The sequence below is a fragment of the Sus scrofa genome, chromosome 2, assembly GCF_054392235.1.
Source record: "Sus scrofa isolate SSC_HxYL_T2T_F1_AM1 chromosome 2, Sscrofa_HxYL_maternal_Yorkshire_Landrace_v2.0, whole genome shotgun sequence".
NCBI classification, from domain to species: domain Eukaryota; kingdom Metazoa; phylum Chordata; class Mammalia; order Artiodactyla; family Suidae; genus Sus; species Sus scrofa.
Genome location: NC_139384.1, coordinates 53,235,423 through 53,256,972, shown reverse-complemented (window position 1 = coordinate 53,256,972; position 21,550 = coordinate 53,235,423). Strand labels below are relative to the sequence as shown.

General features: G+C 40.1%; 1 pseudogene; it reads right to left on the bottom strand.

Annotated features, from left to right (window-relative positions):
- Window positions 1-10,859: 10,859 nt before the first annotated feature.
- LOC110259570 (olfactory receptor 5F1-like) lies at window positions 10,860-11,798 on the bottom strand (annotated as a pseudogene).
- Window positions 11,799-21,550: the final 9,752 nt, after the last annotated feature.

Genomic DNA, 21,550 nt, shown 5'->3' with positions numbered 1-21,550 from the left:
CCATATATGCCTAGATGTTTTAATTTAAATTATGGCATGAGAAGGAAATGTGCAGATGAATTTTTTCTTTTGGTCAAAACTCAAATTCAACCATTGATGATTTTCATTCCCAATCAATCTGATCAGTAACATAATATCTGTCCTGTATCATCTAATGCAATCTTCCACTGACTATTTATGTCTTTTCTCCCCTTGACATTAAATGCAAAGATTCAATCTGTAAAGAAGAGAGCACAAGACTCTGCCCCAATATGTTACTACATAGATGCTTCTGAATTAAATTAAAGATTGTAATCAAATTTAGAAGTTAAAAAGGATTGTTATAACTATAGGAATATAAAAGCCAATTTTTTTTATTTTCAATACCCTGTAAATTTCCAACACTGCTCCTTCTAATTTTTTGAATTAAACTAGTTCACAATACTTAAAAAACACAACTTTTGGCCTTTAATTAATTTTAATACTAACAGTATTGGGGATAGAGATTTATTTCCAGCCAAAATTAAACATTCCTAGGGAAAAGAAAAATCAGCAAATGAGAAGTTCACAAAGGTAGTCCGATATTGCTTCCAACACCCTCCCTGCTTATGATCAAATTTGATTGGCATTATGTCATTCTTTTTATGGCTGAGTAGTATTCCATTGTGTATATATACCACCACTTCTTCCTAATCCAATCATCTGTTGATGGACATTTGGGTTGTTTCCATGTCCTGGCTATTGTGAATAGTGCTGCAATGAACATGCGGGTGCATGTGTCTCTTTTAAGTAGAGTTTTGTCTGGATATATGCCCAAGAGTGGGATTGTGGGGTCATATGGAAGTTCTATGTATAGATTTCTAAGGTATCTCCAAACTGTTCTCCATAGTGGCTGTACCAGTTTACATTCCCATCAGCAGTGCAGAAGGGTTCCCTTTTCTTCACAGCCCCTCCAGCACTTGTTATTTGTGGATTTATTAATGAAAAAGAATGACATAATGCCATTTGCAGCAACATGGATGGAACTAGAGAATCTCATACTGAGTGAAATGAGCCAGAAAGACAAAGGCAAATACCATATGATATCACTTATAACTGGAATCTAATATCCAGCACAAATGAACATCTCCTCAGAAAAGAAAATCATGGACTTGGAGAAAAGACTTGTGGCTGCCTGATGGGAGGGGGAGGGAGTGGGAGGAATCAGGAGCTTGGGCTTATGGGACACAATTTAGAGTAGATGTACAAGGAGATCCTGCTGAGTAGCATTGAGAACTTTGTCTAGATACTCATGTTGCAACAGAAGAAAGGGTGGGGGAAAAATGTAATTGTAATGTATACATGTAAGGATAACTTGATCCCCTTGCTGTACAGTGGGAAAATAAAAAAAAAAATTTTTAATTTGATTGTGTGCCATAAATAATATTAGAACATGGGCTACAAAAGTCAAAGCAAATATAATTTTGCAGGAGATTATAATTTGAAAGAAATAAATGTGTCACAAAATCCCCAATAGAAGGAGATTCACTAATAAGAGGCAGTTCCTTCTCATAGAAATGTTTTACCTATAATGGCAACATTTACTTTATTATCAATATAGTAAAATCTTTAACTTGAATGTAATACATCTTCTTTCAGTATAGTTCTCTTAATAGGTCATTTCATAAAAATGTATAAATTTAGTATCATTATCTTTATTAAAAATAGACAAATTAAAAATGTTTATATTTTAAATGCTTCAATCACATTAACTTTTTAATCAAAAAATCAGAAATCTACCTCAAATACTGCTATTTTTAATAATGAATATATTTCTGGCCCACATATATGCATGATTTTAGTTGTTTGATATTATTCATTAAATCATGATCATTAAATTAACAAAAATTAGCCTGAATTTAAAAGGAATATCAAAATATTTTTCAACTTGGCTGGTGTAGCTTTTCTCTTATAGAATAAATATTTATAATATTTTAAAGTATTAAATAGTTTATGACATATAAGGTTTTTAAACAATTTTCTAAAGAGTAATTACTCATATGGAGAAAACATTCACTTCTTCCTCCTGGGAATATCTCTTTTCCCTCTTTACATCCAATTGCTAGTTAAATGTGGTTTTTTTTGGTTTCTTTTTGGGGTTTTTTTTTGTCTTTTTGCCATTTCTTGGAGTGCTCCCAAGGCATATGGAAGTTCCCATGCTAGGGGTCGAATTGGAACTGTAGCTGCCAGCCTACACCAGAGCCACCACAACGCAGGATCTGAGCCATGTCTGTGACCTACACCACAGCTCATGGCAATGCTGGATCCTTAACCCACTGAGCAAGGCCAGGGATGGAACCTGCAACCTCATGGTTCCTAGTCAGATTTGTTAACCACTGAGCCATGACAGGAACTCCCAAATGTTCTTATTTGCAATTAAAATGGTATGTTTTGCAAATAGTTTTTCCATGATAGACCAGACTTTCAGGCAGGCTCTCCACAGGATATGATTCCATGCACTCTCCAGTTACCAAACAGAGTCAGAAAGGCATACATTTCCTAGAAGAAAAAATACTCATAATGGTCCAACATTACCTGCAGGAAAATGTTCAAATTCTTTATCACTTGATTTCTTACTTGTGTTCATTTATTCTCCATTACTCCTTTGAATAGACTTTTTCAGCATCTGGTCACATTCTACTTATTTTTGCAAATTTAAGGTGTACTAGTTTTCTTTGAAGAGGGACACATTTTTGGTTGTGGGATAAATTTTGCAAAGACAGAGGCAATTCTGTGTTATAAAAACTAAGATTACTTTATCCAAATTGTAATTTTTCTCTCAGACATGTGGGAATCCCTGAGTAGGCCCACTCAGCTCATTAACAAGCCCTATAAATGAGGATTAAGAAAAACTATTATCTATAATTTTTTCTAATGAAAAAATCTTTATCTCTCATTGTGACATTTAATAATTTAACATTTCTCAATTTCAACTCTCCTCCAAACATTTTATGGGGAAAAATACTTCAAGCTTGAACCTAATTATCCCAAGCCCTATTGTTGCCAGAATTTGGCCTCTGTTCACCAGTGCCAAATAGAAATGATGAGTCAGACTTTTGGGTGAAGAAGAAAAAAATAGCTTTATTGTTAATGCCTTAACATCTGTATCACCCCTTCAGTGTGATTTGGAGTTGGTTTTACAGTATGGGGAGTGAAAAATAGGGCAACAGATAAGGATCAGAGTAGAGACTGTCTTGCATTGTTTTCAAAGCTGGTGTTCAGTAGTCTGGTGGTTATGTTTCCCAAGTAAAGAATGCTTCATTAACATTTCATATTTTGGGGCTTTACTTCTGTGGAATAACTCAAGGATATTGTTATCTATATTCCTTGAGGAGGGACCAGGACTGTGCCCCACACTGGCACAATTTTTTCCTTGATTGCTCCTCTATTGTCTCTGCAACCCCTCTCTTCCCTGATTAGCAACTGTTTGAACCTGCCCTTTGGAACTCAGGAAAGATCATGGAGGCTGAAATTTGTTCCCCAAAAACAATAAATGGGGAATGTAGAAAGGCTTGTGTGCAAAGGAGCCCACAGGACCATGCTTGGTTTCACTATCTGGCTGCTTTACATTCAATCAAGTTTTGCTATTATTCCTATAACATAATTTTCAATGCCTGAGGTTCTGTTAATCTTTTCTATATCAGGAGAATATTTCCTCCAACTTTGCTCACACATATATTTTTTAATCAGCAGATTATGCCCCCTTTTAATTATTTCACTACATGTACATTCCATGATGCTAGGTATTTTCTTTTTTAGTTTTATTAGGGTATAGTTGATTTACAGTGTTGTGTCAATTTCTGCTGTACAGTGACCCAGTAACCAGTGATATATATAGGACCTGGGAAGGTTCCATACCCCAACCCACATTCTGCTGCTTCCTTGACATATGGATGTTCCCAAGCCAGGGATGGGATCCTGGAATCCAAGAAGGAGCTCTGACTTACACCACAGCTGTAGTGTAGTGGGGAGGGGAAGGGCCCTCCCAGAACAAAGGGAAGGCAACATGCAACATCAGCACCTGAATGTGCATGTGCAGTTCTGTAACAATGTAACATAACCTGTAACCATAGGTTCAAGCATATCTACAGCTGTCCACTCAGAAATCATAGAATATATGTTATTTTATAAGTGGGCCAAAGGGCCCAAAGTGTAAAAACAAACAAAAAACTAACTGGGGTATATAAGGTGATGCCCTGCATTAGGGGCTCAGCCTTTGGATTTGAATCTGCTTAGCCAGTGCCAGCATGAATAAACATTGCTTCCTGCAATAAAGGGCCTCTGTGTCCTGTCTCCCTGTATCTAAGTCCTGCAACATTTCTTGGGGGCTTGTATGGGATTCAGAGATAGTAATTACACCTCCTTTGTCACCAGGGTACAAGCCCTAGGATATAGGGAGAGGTGACCTCCCCTGGCACCAGCAGACCAATTGATACATAGGGGGCTAACACTCCCATTGTGCCAGGGCAAAGACCCCAGGAGCAAAACAGAACCTGGTGAGCCTCAGGAACCAACCAAGGAACTGCTGCCCTTTGGACAGGTAAGAACCTGGGTTCAATTTGGTGGCCTGCCCTTGAGTGGAAGAAGAGGAGCCTGATCACCTCCCAGAGTTTCCCTAGTAGTTTCACAGAGGAGACAAGACACAAAACCACAACTCTAATGTGCTGGGTGGTGGGTTGGAAATGTATAAATGTGAGTGAATGAGACAGAAGATGGGAGAGTTCCAAATCAACCAGACAGCTGAAGGGAGTGTTAATTCCCAATCCATGGTTCCATGGTGATCCTCATATGGCTTATAGTGGCCCTCTTTGGAGGGGTCCCAATGGTGGGATTTATGCAGTCCCACCAATACTAAGAGGTGATTGAAATATCTACACTGGGAGAGCAGGGAGAATAAGTGATTGTTTACTGCTTCCCTTTCTCCTCCTTGTGTGTGACTGTCATCTTTTAGGGGGAGGAAATGGGTGGCAAACAGCGTAAACATACCCCCTTCGACTGTATGATAAAATTTTTTAGGAGAAAATATTCAGGACATTAGAGTTCTAAGTTGACTCCCAGAAAACTCTAGATGTTCTGTGAGATAGATTGGCCTTTGTTCAGGGGTGGCCTTCTGAGGGGTCACTAGATAAAGAACTAGTTAGCAAAGTGTTTATAGAGTCATCACAGATGACACAGAGCACCCAGACCAATTTACCTTACACTGACTGTTGGCAAGACATGGTCCTTTCTCAGCCCCCTTGGCTAAAAATATGTCTGGAAGAAAACTGTAAAATCATGATGGCTCAGATAATAGCTCCCTCAAATGCCAACCGGAACACAAAAAGTCCATTTTATCTGAGGAATGGGAGGAAATTCCCCCACCATATGCACCATTGTACCCTCTGCTGCCACCTGCACTTCCAGCATCCAAGGCCCAACCGGGGGCAGCTGCATCCCTGGGGAGCAGCCCCTCCCCTGACTCACCCATAACATTATCAGTAGCTGCCTCTCCCAGCCTCCAATGTTAACCATGCATACTCCAGCTGGTAGGCAACAGAAAAGCTGGGCCAATAGGGACAGCCCCTCTCTACCATGATGCCAGGGACCCCTACAGATGCCACTGGGAGAGACCAGAGGGCCTGTCTGTTTTGATCAGGAGGGTCCAATTCAAGGAGGCCAATGTGTTTTTCTGTACCAACACTTCACCACCACTGACCTCTTCAACACTTTGCTAACTAGTTCTTTATCTAGTGACCCCTCAGAAGGCCACCCCTGAACAAAGGCCAATCTATCTCACAGAACATCTAGCCTCTCTTACACAGAGAAGCCCCAGGCTATGGTTGATCTAATGCAGTCCATTATTCAGACCCACAAGCCCACTAGACTGATGGCCACCAGCTTCTTCTGAGTCCATTTAACACTAAAGAATGGTAAGGAATTATTCAGGCAGCTTTAAGATGGCTAGAAAAACATACCACGGCAGGGACAATAAATGTGAAGGCTTATGCCCAGAGCCAGTGCCTTGAGGAAAAAAAAAAAAAAGAGGAATAAGGCTATAAATGTGAACAAAACCTCAGAGGTGCTCCAGGGACCTGAAGAGAGCCCAAGCCAATTTTATGAAGGGCTGTGCAAGGCATTCCACCTCTATAACACATTTGACCCAGAAACAACTGAAAACCAGCAGATGGTCAATACAGCCTTCATGAGCCAGGCACAAGGGGACATCCAACACAACCTCCAAAAGTTAGAGGACTTTGTAGGCATAAATGCTAGTCAGTTGTTCGGGGTAGCAACCAACATGTTTGTCAACCATGACCAGACAGCACTAAAGGCTGAAGACAAAAATATAAAAATAAAACAAATAACAAAAAGGTGAGCCTACTAGCTGCTGCCTTGGTGAAACAAATGGAAGGTTCCCCACAGGACTGAGGCTAAAGCCAGAAAGGGGGAACTCACCCAGGGCCAAAACTAGGTCAAAACCAATGTGCCTACTGTTTCCAGGAAGGACTTTGAAAAAATTAAGTAAGCCCTCACAATGCACCTGGCCTAGGACTCCTGGACAAGGCCAATCCCTTCTTCTTATACATGCACCATGCACTGATGTCACAATAGGGGTCTTCACTCAGATGCTGGTGTCATGACATTGTCCAGTGGCATACCTTTCCATACAACTTGACTCCACTGGCCAAGGATAGCCACCCTGCCTGCAGGCACTTGCGGCCACAGCTCTCTTAGTGTCAGAAGCTGGTAAATTGATTATGGGACAAGAATTAACAGTCCAAATGCCACACTCGGTACTAACATTAATGGAATATAAGGAACAATACTGGCTGACTAAGGCCCAGGTGGTTAACTATCAGGGGATGTTATGTAAAAACCTGCACATTCACCTAAATGTGATGAGGACTTTAAACCCTGCAACCCTACTGCCTGTTGGGCCTGGTCAGTCAAACCATGATTGTATTAAAGTCCTGGATGAAATATCTCCAGTTGACCAGATTTAATGGACTGTAATTTGTGGCAGAGATAGTAAAATTGGTGACAAAGGAGTTACAAATCACCTGGAAGTTGCACATGGCCTATCTCCCCTAGAGCTACAGGAAGGAAGAAAGGAAGGAAGGAAGGAAGGAAGGAAGGAAGGAAGGAAGGAAGGAAGATGGAATGGATGAATCAGACTCTGAAACTACAATTAAGCAAACTGAGCCAGGAGACACACTGGCATTGGGACAAGCTCTTGCCATTAGACTTGCTAAAAATTACATCCAGCCCTACTAAGCAGACTGTGTTTTCTCCTTAAGAAATCCTCTATAGGTGCCCCCCACCTCTCATTAAGGGTATAAGCAGAGGCTTAAAGGAACTAGGGAACCTCACCCTGAGGCAGCAGATGCAGGTGCTAGGTTCCACCCTGGCCACCCACCATTGGTGGGTTAGGGAAGGTTTACCTGCAAGCCCAACCACAGACACCCACCCCTTCAAACCAGGGAATGTGATGAATGTCCATTCATTAAAACCTTTTTGGACGGGCCCATTTACTGTCATTTTATCCACCCCTACTCTAGTAAAGGTGACAGAAGTGGCTCTTTGGATTCACTGCAGCAGGGTAAAACCAGCTGGGAATACATCCCTGATCTCTCAACACCATGCAAGTTGACCATCTGAAAGAAACAAGCTGCAGCTCCAGAGATCCACGAGGATGACAGCCCTGCCCTAGTCACTCTGGAGCAGAAGCTTGAGGAATCAGCCACCAGAAGGGATAAATAGACTGTGTCTGTTCCTCATTTCAGTCCCCTTATTTTGATGCACTCCCACCCCTTGTACCTGTCTGTTATTGTGCTTATTGTCCTAATCTTTGCCATAGGACTAGCAGAGACTGCTCTGGCTGATTGGAAATGTGGCAAAAGTTTCCCACTTGGGCTCTGCTTCATCTTCCGTATAGGATATTTTGTTGTTATTGGTTGCTTCCAGTCTGGGCCCCTTTTGCCCCTCTTATAGAATCAAATTCCACCCCTTGTGATAAGAGTATGGGGAAGATTTGATATTGAGAGGTTAGATTGTCCTTCACCTCCTATACCTACCAGCCAGCTGCTTGCTATCAAGGTACCACTCCCACCCTTTGCACATATAATGGTAAAATGTATTGGATAGGATGGATAAAGACAAAATACCTAGTGGGGCACACTTGCTAGGAACCAAAGAAAAGGGGGAACATAAGTTTGGGCTTGCTGGACATATAGCAAACATTGGGGCATGTCCGATGGAGGGGAAGTTCAAGATTGCACCCAGGCCCAAGTGGTCAGAGAAACTATACAGAGTATAAAACAACAGGTAGGTCCAAGGCCCCCCAAATCAGGGTCCGGCCCAGTCTTTGACCAACTCAGGGAAGAATGTTTTCATTGACATAGCTGAAAGGATTCTCCATGAGCTCAACTTCACTAACTCTTGGGCCTGTGGAGGGGCCCTTATGAGTGAAAAATGGCCTTGCAAGAGGAAAAGCCTAAATTCCTCTCCATTTACTTCAATGAAATCATTCCATAACAGAGAGAGTAAACAACCAGCCCTAAATTTGGATCTTGGCCTCAGAGGTGATTGGAAAATAGTACATTAGTAGAAAGAGACCCAATTATATGCAATGGGCAGGCAAAACTCAATGCAAAAGAAGGCTTTCTTGGGACTTTACCAGTTTCAAGTGGTGGCTGAACACTCCTACCTGGTATTGGGTCTTGGCCTCCACAGTTAATACCTCCCAGTGCCAATCCTCTCCATATCAAGCCACAGTCAACTGTACTATACATAGTGAGGAGGAGGCCAATCCATTCCATGGCATACCTGAAATTAGTAAATACTGAGACAACCTTACTCTTAGCAACCATGAACACTGGAGTGCACCTGATAGGTTGTTTCTGATACATGGAAAAAAAGAGCATATACACAACGCCCCACTCAATGAAAAGAGAATTGTACCCGTGAAATAATCCAACTGGTGGTTTTGCTCCTGCCTAACCATGAGGAAGAAAAAATTAAGGGTTCCTCTTTATCAGTGCCTAAAGGTTAGAACCAAAAGGAGTTCCCTAGGATGGGGTAAAATTAAGTGGCCACCCCAGAAAATTGTTGATACATATGGTCTAGCCACTTGGGAACAAGAGGGAAGTTGGGGCTACAGAACCCCTATATACATGCTCAATTGAATCATCAGGTTACAGGCAGCACTGGAAATTATTACTAACCAAACAGCCACAGCCCTGGAACTCATGGCAAAACAACAATCGCAAATGCATACAGCTATTTACCAGGAACACTTTGCCTTAGATTACCTATTAACAGAGGAAGGAGGAGTATGTATGAAATTTAACCATTTGGGCTGCTGCCTCCAGATAGATGACAATGGCCAGGCTATAACTAACATAGCCAGCAACATTAAAAAAGTTGCACATGTCAGAGTTCCCATTGTGGCATAGTGGAGACAAATCCGACTAGGAACCATGAGGTTGCCAGTTCTATCCCTGGCCTTGCTGAGTGGGTCGAGGATCCAGCATTGTTGTGAGCTGTGGTGTAGGTTGTGGACATGGCTTGGATCTGGTGTTGCTGTGGCTGTGGTATAGGCCAGAAGCTGTACCTCTGATTAGACCCCTAGCCTGAGAAGCTCCACATGCCATGGGTGCAGCTCTAAAAAACAAACCAAAAAAAAAGTGGCACATGTCCCTGTACAAACTTGGAATGGCTAGAGCCCTTGAGAGCTTTTGGGGGGATGGTTTTCAACCTTTAGGGGATTCAAAACCCTCATAGATATCATTCTCATGATCTTGGGAGGCTGCCTGATCTTACCCTGTCTGACTCCTCTAGTTATAAGATCTGTCTCTGGATTCATTGAGGCCATGGTCAAAAGAAAAATGGCCACACATATGATGATACTATGGAAATATAAACCCCTAGCCCAAGAGAATGCTCTTTGACCCTGAGAAAGGGTTCAGAGCATCAAAGGGGAAATGTAGTGGGGAGGGGGAAGGACCCTCGCAGAGCAAAGGGAAGGCAACATGCAACATCAGCACAAGTATGTGCATGCGTGGTTTTGTAACAATGTAACATAACTTGCATCTGTGGGCACAAGCAAACCTATAATTGTCCACTCAGAAATTACAGAATGTATGTTACATTATAAGGGAGACAAAGGGACCAAAGGGTAAAAAAAAAAAAAAAAAAAAACAACCTAACAGGGGTATATAAGGTGGTGTTCCACTGTGTTTGGGTCTCAGCCTTATAGATATGAAACCACTTTGAGCCAGTGCCAGTATGAATAAACCCTACTTCCTGGCAAAAAGGCCACAGTGTCTTGTCACCCTGTACATAAGTCCTGCAACAGTAACAATGCAAGATCATTAACCCACTGCCAGGAGCTGGGTATTAAATGGGTGCCTTCACAGAGACAAACGATATCATTAAATCACTGTGTCACAAGGGGAACTCCAGAACCTGTGAAGTTTTAGATTCAAATAATCACTTACAAACTGTAAATGGTCAAAAGTCCTTCAGAAAAAAATTAACTGGACAAGTATAAGTATTCTACAATGGTTAGTTTCATGTGCTATTGTTACTTTTGTCTCTAAATACTTAATCTTTTATTTCCCTAAACAAGATTAATTTATAAATAATTCATATTTTTGAGAACCTAATGGGAATAAAAAATGATTAGATTAAAATGTCCATATTCCTACATAAGCTTGGTAATTTCTACCTAATTACATACTCATTCTTGAGTAATATTAGAACATGATTACTTAGAAAGTATCCTGATATATTCTAACTATAAACTTGATCTACCATTTGAAGTTCACTAACTTCATTAATACACAATTTAGTTCAGTAAACTAACAAAATAGTAACAGAAATGAAGGGACCATATTCCCAGTAATTACGTTCCATAGGGCCTTCTTTACTTCCTTATTCCTGAGGCTGTAGATGAAAGGGTTCAGCATGGGGATCACCACTGTGTAGAACATGGAAGCTACTTTGTTCTGATTCAGGGAGTAGCTGGAAGTAGATCTCAGGTAAGTATAGATAGCAATGGAATAGAACAGAATGATAGCTCTCAGGGGAGAGGCACAGGTTGAGAATGCTTTGTGCCTCTGCCTCCCCTCCCCTGAATGCATATGAAAGATGGAGAAGAGAATGTAGGAGTAGGAGGTGAGGATCACCAGGAGATTCCCAATCATATTCACATCAGCAAAAGTGGATAAGATGCTTTCATTCGGGTGTATGTCAGAACATGACAGTTTAAAAATTTGAGGGATGTCACAGAAGAAGTAAAAGATGACATTGGCCCTGAGGAACAGCAAACTGCTTACATAACTTGTACTAACCATGGAGTTCAACAGTCCTGCACTAAGAGCCCCTCCTGCCACTTCTTTTTTATGCAAACTATCCTGGACATATTCAGGGTATAAAGTAGAGGGTTGCATATGGCCACATAACAGTCATAGGCTACTCACTCCAAAATTATGCATTCAGTTGTGCCAAAGTCTATAAAGAAGAACATCTGCAGGAAGCAGCCAGCAAAGGAGATGGTTTATCTTTTCTGATAATAAGTCTACCAGCATCTTTGGAGTAATGGTGGATGAGTAACAAGTGTCCACAAAGGACAGATTAGCCAGGAAGAAATACATGGAGTGTGTGAAGTCGGGAATCCATCCTGATTAATAGGATCATTCCAACATTCCCCAAAACTGTAAGTGCCTAAATCACACACACACAAACACAAAAAGCATAATGAAGATAATCTGTAGCTCCAGTGGGTCTGCTAATTTCAACAGTCAGCAAAGTATCATTTGTTCTGGCCTTTTATTACAAATACAGTGTGCTTGATCTTACATTGGGTGTAAATATTTTACAGGCTAAAGTTCACAAGAAAGGTAGAAATGTTAATGAGGCTAATCACGTATTGAAAAAATGTTGGGATAATAGAACATAGTAAATAGAATGACTGCAGTAAGAATAAAATTAGTGGACAAACGAATAAGCATTGGGATTTATTAAGCAATAGTCTGTACTGATTCTGGGTTGTAGGAAGCTCAAATCACTGATGTAAGTCCACGTATTTCCCTTCCATGTCTGAAAATGCAACACACAAGTTCTATTCTTTCTCTTCCAGCTACATCCAAAATTCAAAGTAAAACTATCCTTGAAATCTCTCTCATTCTCCCAACAGGTATGTGTATTTAACTCAAATGCATTTATTTTCCTCTTCAAGGCCATTCTCTATATTCCTCAACTCCAAAATCCATGCATTGCCACTCCAAAATCGAAAGCACCAAAAATAGCCCATTTCAAATAACTGATATTTTGACATCTATCATGTTTTTCAGAATATTTTTGTAATGCTTTTGACAGTGAACCAAACAACTGATCTCATTACAAAATAAACTATAAAATTAATGTCACAGTAGCAGTAGCAGACACTGTACCTGTGCAAGGCAGTGAATGACAGCACCAGATACTCAAAACTTCCTCCCATGTCTTACTTGTGTAGCCTTTTATTTTCTTTTTTTATTAGAATCACTGATAAATCAGTTGAAGTATAAAAAGAAAGAAGAAAATTTTCATCTTTTCAATGAAATGAAAATACTGAAAAAATCATAATATCTCTTTGTAAAAACTTGAGACACCTTCTGAGTAAATGCACATTGCTGCCCTTTTACTTTGTTTTCCTTAAAGAAAATTGGGAAACCATGGGGACTAGATTATAGGTTTTAATTGAAGAGTCAATGCTCTAAAGATGGAAACTCCAGTCTCAAAAGGAAATAAATTATATTCACAGGCATTCCATGGAGTCAGGCATTATGTGAGACTTGCATCATAAAGCAATTCTTAATCTCCATGTTCCTTTAAAGATTCTGGCCAAAATTAAAAAATTAATCATTTTGGTTGGCTATTTACTTGCACCTTTCTTTGTAGTTTTATCTTATTCCAAAAAGGTACATAGCCCACTACCAAGTTATTATTTTTCCCTGTGTGTGTGTGCATGTGTTTTATTGTTGATGGTGTGTGTGTGCATGTGTGTGTACCCCTCCCTTGTCTGGGTAAATTTAACCTCTAATCCAGCTCTGTGCTTGAGTGAAATAAATGAGAAGGTATACTAATTACATCTATTGTTTTAAAAAAATATGATACCTTGAGCAAATAAGACAATATGAAAGAAAATCTAAATTTGTTTTTATCATTTCAGAACTATGTTGGTTGAATTGTCAATGATTCTGATCTTACACGGAGATGAAACTCCTTGTAGCAGTGGGTGAAGGGAGCATTCCTAGAAAGGGGTCAGCACTGACTGAAGATCACCCCCTAAGCTTCAATGCTGCAGTCCCACATGACACATGGAAACAGAGGTCACTCAGGAGGAGAAGAGGGTCCAGACCCCACCAGGCCAGGAGAGGGATGACCACAAGAGCCATCATAGACTATGAGAAATGTTTCAAAAATGCCATCATCTTTAAGGGAGAACTGTCAGAATTCTGCTTTGTGGGATTATTTGTCCCTTGGGTAACTGTCCTGCCCTCTGTGATTGGAAATGTCACCCAAAAAGTGGAAGCTAATGTATCAGCCCTATGGTATTGGTAACATGCTTAAGGTGGAAAATTAAACCATGGGAGAAAAGTGACTGCAGCAATCTATCCCATGAAAACTAATTTGAACCACATCTGCAATTACAGGTACTATACAAACTGGAATAATCTTGCTACTCTATGAAGAGTTAGCAAGAAATATTTGGGATAAAATTAGGAATACATGGTGCTCTAGAGACTGTTCCTGGGACAGTAGTAGCAGCTTTCTGCCAGATTTAAGATATTTTGAACTCTATTTGGAAAAGATGCCAAATATACCATTCATAGAATGCTTTTTTAATAAATTGCATTGGAGTATATTTGACTTACACAGAATTCTTAACTGAAGCACAACACTGCTGCTCAGACTCTTCAGAGGAACATGGAGACAAAGACAACCCAAAATCTAGTTACTAAAGATAGTCGGCAATACTTTTTTTTTAAGTTGGGAATTTGTCATATCTGTGGACAAATAAGCTCAGCCAATGCCATGATAAATGTTCAGATAAAGATCAATTCTCAAAATGTTTTCCTAAAGAGGTAGGGGAACAAGCCACACAATACCATCTCCTGCACAGATTAGGGAAACCTGGTTAGTGATCATTCCTGTAGTTTCTACAACCCTTTGGTAAATATGGCACTTAGGCTATCTTCCCACTAGGTGGCACTCAAGTCAAATAGTAGGCTAAATCCAACTCCAAATTTCACCCAGAAATTTTGTAGATTCACTTGACGTCAGAAAATTGACAAACTTCAGGCAAGACTCACCAAGAAGAGGAGAGAAAAAAACAAAATAAACAAAATAAGAAATGAAAAATGGGGAGTTCCCGTCATGGTGCAGTGGTTAATGAATCCGACTAGGAACCATGAGGTTGCAGGTTCGATCCCTGGCCTTGCTCAGTGGGTTGAGGATCCGGCGTTGCCATGAGTTGTGGTATAGGTCACAGACACAGCTTGGATCCTGCTTTGCTGTGGCTCTGGCATAGGCAGGTGGCTGCAGCTCTGATTAAACCCCTAGCCTGGGAACCTCCATATGCCATGAGAGTGGCCCAAGAAATGGCAAAAAAAAATAATTAATTAATTAATTAAAAATTTTAAAAGATTGTTGGAGTTCCCATCGTGGCACAGTGGTTAATGGATCTGACTAGGAACCATGAGGTTGCAGGTTCGATCCCTGGCCTTGCTCAGTGGGTTAAGGATCCAACATTGCTGTGAGTTGTGGTATAGGTCACAGACACGACTCAGATCCCACGTTGCTGTGGCTCTGGCATAGTGTTGGGAGCCATGGGGGGCTCCAGTAAAGAAAACAAAGCCACGGTCAGCACCTGCATGAGGCTTGTCTGGTTACCAGAGCTACAGACAAGCTGAAGAAAGAAGAAGGATTGCAGAGCAATTCCTTGAAAAACATCAGTTTCCTGAAAAGTAAAAAATGATATCCCCTAAAAAATATGTTAATCTATTTTTGCTGTGTTTATCCTTATTTTTCTATCTTTGATTCACAGCTTTCTTACAGCTAAGGATTTGCCCCAGGTACATAAAACACCTGAACCAAAACAGAGTGAAGTCATTTAAACAATGTAATGGAAAAAGCCTTTGTTTTGGAATAACAATTTGTGGCACCTATTTTGTAAGAGTATACAGGGGAAACTTATGATTTCAGTCCCTTCACTTGAAAAGAAGTTTGGGGCTGGGAAAAGTGTTGTATGGCCTACAAATTGCTATTTTTTTATAGTAGATATATTTTTTATTAAATAACAGTGTCACCTGTAACATTCATCCCTGTGGGGGCACTTGATAATTTTGGGGTATAATACTCCTTTCTGTTGAAATTGGTGGTTTGGAACTTGCATAAGTAAGGACAATAGGTTAAATGCTTAGCTTGTTGGCGCCAAATAAACCTCAGCCTCAAGAATGTCATGAGCCTAAGGCTTTCATGCATTTTTGTTAACTATATATGCCTTTAGTTAAAGGATATTAGGTATCATAGTTTATTACTTATTAAAGCTTTGTTCTTAATATAGAATAGAATAGCTACTGTTATTGACCTTTTAAGAAAAATACAGTGTGAAACTTTAAGTTTGTAATCTTGAAGAAAAATCTAAAGTCAAAAGGAACATGTTTTAACCTACCTTTTTTTGTATCTCAGGTGGAGGGAACAGAAAGGGCTTTAAATAAAATGTTAATGTCAAATCTTACAAAAAACTTGATTGTAAAATGGTATAAAAGCTGATGCTTTTTATTTAATAAATTGGGTCATCTGCAGCATGCAGCTGAGGAGTTGGCTCCAATTCTTTCCATGCTGTTTGTAGCCCATCCTCTCCTTCAACACTCCCTGGATGCTGGGGCTGGACCCCAGCAGCATAGGCCAGTGGCTACAGCTCTGATTTGACCCCTAGCCTGGGAACCTCCATATGTCTCAGGAGCAGCCCTAGAAAAAGCAAAGACAAAAAAAAATAAATGAAAATGAGAAATCACAACTGCATAAATGCAAACAAATCATAAGAGAATAATATAAACAATTATTTGCCAACAAATTTGACAAGCTAGAAGAAATGGACAACTTTCTAGACTTACAGCCTGCCAAAACTAAATCAAGAATAAATGGATCAACTGTACAAACCAGTCACTAGAAATGAAATTGAATATGTCATAAAAACCCTCCCTACAAATAAAAGTCCAGGACCAGATGTCTTCACCAGCGAATTCTACCAAACATACAAATAAGAAATGATACCCATCCTTCTTAAACTTTTTCAAAAGGTTGAAGAAGAAGGAATTCTCTCAAAGACATTCTCTGAAGCCAACATCACCCTTGTAACAAAACCAGACAATGATACTACCAAAAGAGGAAATTATAGGCCAATATCTTTGATGAATATAGATACAAAAATTCTCAAGAAAATTTTAACCGAGTCCAAGAATATATCAAAAATATCATACACCATGACTAAGTGTGATTCACCCCAGGGTCACAAGGATGGTTCAACATATGCAAATCAATCATTGTCATACACCACATTAACAAAAAAAAAAAAAGGCAAAAACCACTTTTTTTGGTTGCAAATGCAGAAAAAACATCTGACAAACTCGAACATCTAGTCATGATCAAAACTTTTACCAAACTGGGTATAGAGGGAACATACCTTAACCTAATAAGGTCATTTATGATAAATCCACATCAAATATAATACTCAATGGAGAAAAGCTGAAAAAAAATCCCTCTAAAATCTTGAACAAGACATACTGCCCACTCTCCCCTCTCTTATTCAACATAGCATTGGAAGTCCTAGCCACAGCAAACAAAACAAATAGATGGTATACAAATTGGAAGAGAAAAGTAAAAATTGTTATCATATGCAGATGACATGATACTGTATACAGAAAACCTAAAGGGCTCCACACAAAAATTACTTGAACTAATCAATGAATTCATCAATGTAGCAGGATAGAAGATTAACATTCAGAAATCAGTCACATTTCTGTATACTAACAATGAAATATTAGAAAAGGAAGACAAAAATACAACACCTTTTAAAAGCACACCCCCCAAAATTAAATACCTAGAAATAAACCTGAACAAGGAGGTAAAAGACCTATATGCTGAGAACTATAAAACATTAAGAAAATTAAAGAGGATTCAAAGAAATAGGAACATACGTCATGCTCCTTGGTTGGAAGAATTAATACTGTAAAAATGGGCATACCTAAAGCAATATATAGATTCAATGCAATCCCTATCAAATTATCCATGACATTTTTCACAGAACCAGAACTAACAATCCAAAAATTTATATGGAACCACAAAAGATCCAGAATTGCCAAAGCAATTCTGAAGTACAAAACCAAGCAGGAGGCATAACTCTCCCAGACTTCAGGCAATATTACTAAGCCACAGTCATCAAAACAGTGTGGTGCTGGTACCAAAACAGACATAGGGACCAATGGAATAGAATAAAGAATCCAGAAATAAACCCAGACACCTATGGTCAATTAAACCTAAACAAAGGAAACAAGAACATAAAATGGGGGAAAGACAGTCTATTCAGCAAGAATTGCTGGGAAACCTGGACAGCTACACACAAATCAATGAAACTAGAACACACCCTCACACCATGCACAAAAATAAACTCAAAATGACTGAAAGATTTAAATATAAGACAAGACACCATCAAACTCCTGGAAGAGAACATAGTCAAAACATTCTCTGACATCAACCTTACAAATGTTTCCTCAGGTCAGTCTCGTCTCCCAAAACAAAAGAGATAAAAGCCAAGATAAACCAATGGGACCTAATCAAACTGAAAAGCTTTTGTACAGCAAAGGAAACCCAAAAAAAAAACAAAAAGACAATTTGCAGAATGGGAGAAAATAGTTTCAAATGATCTAATGGACAAGGGCTTAATCTCTAGAATATACAAGCAACTTATACAACTCAACAGCAAAAAACCCAACAACCCAATGGAAAAATGGGTAAAAGAGCTGAATAGACTTTTTTCCAAGGAAGATGTACAGATGGCCAACAAGCACATGAAAAAATGCTCAACCTCCCTGACTATCACAGAAATGCACATCAAAACTACAATGAGATACCACCCTACACCAGTCAGAATGGCCATCATTAATAAGTACAAAAATAACAAATGCTGGAGGGGGTGTGGAGAAAAAAGAACCCTCCTGCACTGTTGGTGGGAATGTAAGCTGGTACAGCCACTATGGAGATCAGTATTGAGGTACCTTAGACATCTATACATAGAACTACCAAATGACCTAGCAATCCCACTCTTTACCAAATATCCAGACAAAAATTTCCTTAAAAAAGACACATTTACCTGCATGTTCATTACAGCTCTATTCTCAATAGCCAAGACATGAAAACAACCCAAATGTCCATCAACAGATGATTGGATTAGGAAGAAGTGGTATATATACACAATGGAATACTACTCAGCCATAAAAAAGATGGAAATAATGCCATTTGCAGCAACATGGATGGAATTAGAGAGTCTCATACTGAGTGAATTAAGTCAGAAAGAGAGAGACAAATACTATATGATACCACTTACATCTGGAAGCTAATATATGGCACAAGTGAACCTTTCCACAGAAAAGAAAATCATAGACTTGTGGGTGCCACAGGGGAGTGGAAAGGAGTGGGTTGGATTGGGAGCTTGGAGTTAATAGATGAAAATTTTTGCCTTTGGAATGGATTAGCGATGATATCCTGCTGTGTAGTGCTGGGAACTATGTCTAGTCACTTATGATGGAGCATGATAAGGTGAGAAAATAGAATGTGTACATGTATGTGTTCCTGGGTCACCATGCTGTACAGTAGAAAAAAAAATCTTATTGGGGAAATAACTACTTAAAAAATAATAAAAATAGAGAGGATTAAGATGGCAGAATAGAAGGACTGGAGCTCAACTTCTCTCCTAAAAACAACAAAATTCACAACTAAAGGCTGAGCAATCTCCAACCAAATGGACCAGAAACCTTAAAAAAGATACCCTCCTCCAGAAGAAAAATAGGAGGCCACATCAAGAGGTAGGTGGGGTGATTTCATGACATAAACAACATTATACCTCCTGGGTGGGAAGCTCCACAGACTGAAAACTAACTGGTTCACAGAGACTCATCTACAGGAGTGAGAGTTCTGAGCCCCACATCAAACCCTCACGTGCAGGGATCTGGCACTGGGAGAAAGAGCCCCTGGAGCATCTGTCATTGAAGGCCAGTGGGGCTTGTGTGCAGAGCTCCACAGGACTGGGGGAAATGGAAACCCCATTCTTAAAAGGTGCACACAGACTTTCATGTGCACTGGGTCCCAGGGCAGAGTGAGGTCTCCATAGGAATCTGGATCAAACCTGACTGCAGTTCTTGGAGGACATCCTGGGAAAACAGGGGTGAATGTGGCTTTTTGTGAGGGATGGATTTTGAAAGCAAAGCTCTTGGGAATATTCAGCAGCCCTGCCTTTTTCTGGAGGTGGCCATTTTGGGAAAATCTGGCCCCACCCATCAATCAGGTGCTGAGAAGCCCCAAGGCAAACAACAATCCAGGTGGGATCATAGCCCTGCCCCTCAGTAAACAGGCTGCCTAAAGACACCTTGGGCACACAGCTGCCTCTGACCCCATCCAGAGACTAAGCCCCACACACCAGAGGGATTAGAATCAGCTCTACCTACCAGTGGGCAGGCATCAGCCCCTCCCATCAGGAAGCCCACAGCAAGCCCCCACACTGACTTCAGCCACGAGGGTGGCCGACACCAGAAGTAAGAGAGGCTACAACTCTATTATCTGTAAAAAGATCAGATAATAATTGAGGGAGGAAGGAAAAACCTCAGAAAATCAGCTAAGTGATCAGGTGATTCTCAGCCTCCAGGAAAAGACTCTAGACTGTTGATGCTGAAAATGATGCAAGACATTGGAAATAAACTGGAGGCAAAGATGGATACCTTATAGGAAACGCCGAGCAGAGAGGTTCACGACATAAAACTTAAACAAGAGATGCAAAAGACAATAACTGAAATAAAATTTTCACCAGAAGCAGCTAACAGCAGAATACAGGAGGCAGAAGAACGAATAAGCAAGGTGGAATAACCTCCAACCAAGATTCCTTTATGCAGTAGATTAGTGGAAATTATGGATGCAGAACAGAAAAGAGAAAAAAGATTGAAAAGAAATGAAGAGAGTCTCAAAGAACTCTGGGACAATATTAAACATACCAACATCCGTATTATAGGGGTGCCAGAAGGAGAAGAGAGAGAGAAGGGGACAGAAAAATTATTCCAAGAGATAGTAGCCAAAAATTTCCCTAACATGGGAAAGGAACCACTCACTCAAATCCAGCAAGTACAATGAGTACCATATAAAATAAACCCAAGGAGGAATACACCGAGACACATAGTAATCAAACTGACCAAAATTAAAGACAAAGAGAAAAGCTTGAAAGCAGCTAGGGAAAAGAAACAAATAACATACAAGGGAACCCCAATAAGGCTCTCAGAAGATTTTTCAGCAGCTCTGCAGGCCAGAAGGGAGTGGCATGATATACTAAACATGATGAAAGGAAAAAACCTCCAACCAAGATTCCTTTATGCAGAAAGGCTCTCATTCAGATTTGAAGGAGAAATCAAAAGCTTCACAGATAAGCAAAAGCTAAGAGAATTCAGCAACACTTAACCAGTCTTACGGCAAATACTAAAGGAACTTCTCCAGGCAGAAAAGAAAACACAGCAGGAGTTCCCGTCGTGGCGCAGTGGTTGACGAATCCGACTAGGAACCATGAGGTTGCGGGTTCGGTCCCTGCCCTTTCTCAGTGGGTTGACGATCCGGCGTTGCCCTGAGCTGTGGTGTAGGTTGCAGATGCGGCTCGGATCCTGCGTTGCTGTGCCTCTGGCGTGGGCCGGTGGCTACAGCTCCGATTCGACCCCTAGCCTGGGAACCTCCATATGCCGCGGGAGCGGCCCAAGAAATAGCAACAACAACAACAAAAAAGACAAAAAAAAAAAAAGAAAAAGAAAACACAGCAACAGGAAACAAAAATCCCACAAATGGCAAGACTCACCAGTAAAGGTATATATACAGTAAAGATATGAAATCATCCAAGGACAATTATACCACCAAAATCAGAAATCATGAGAAGAGGTGGGTACAAATGCAGGACACTGGAGATGAACTTGCAATTAAGAGACCAACTTAAAACAATCTCATATACATAGACTCTCTTATCAAAACTTCAGAATAACTGCAAACCAAAAATCTACAATCGATACACAAACAAGGAATCTCTGGAGAATAAATATATCTCATAGTAAATAAGTGCATAATCCACCATGAAGGGGGTCATTTGACATCATTCTTGGAATGCTGAAGTCTTCTTCGATCTGATTCTGATTTCCTCTCCATCAATTTATGATAATTATAATTAAACAATGCAACTGTATGATTAAATAATATAGCTCTA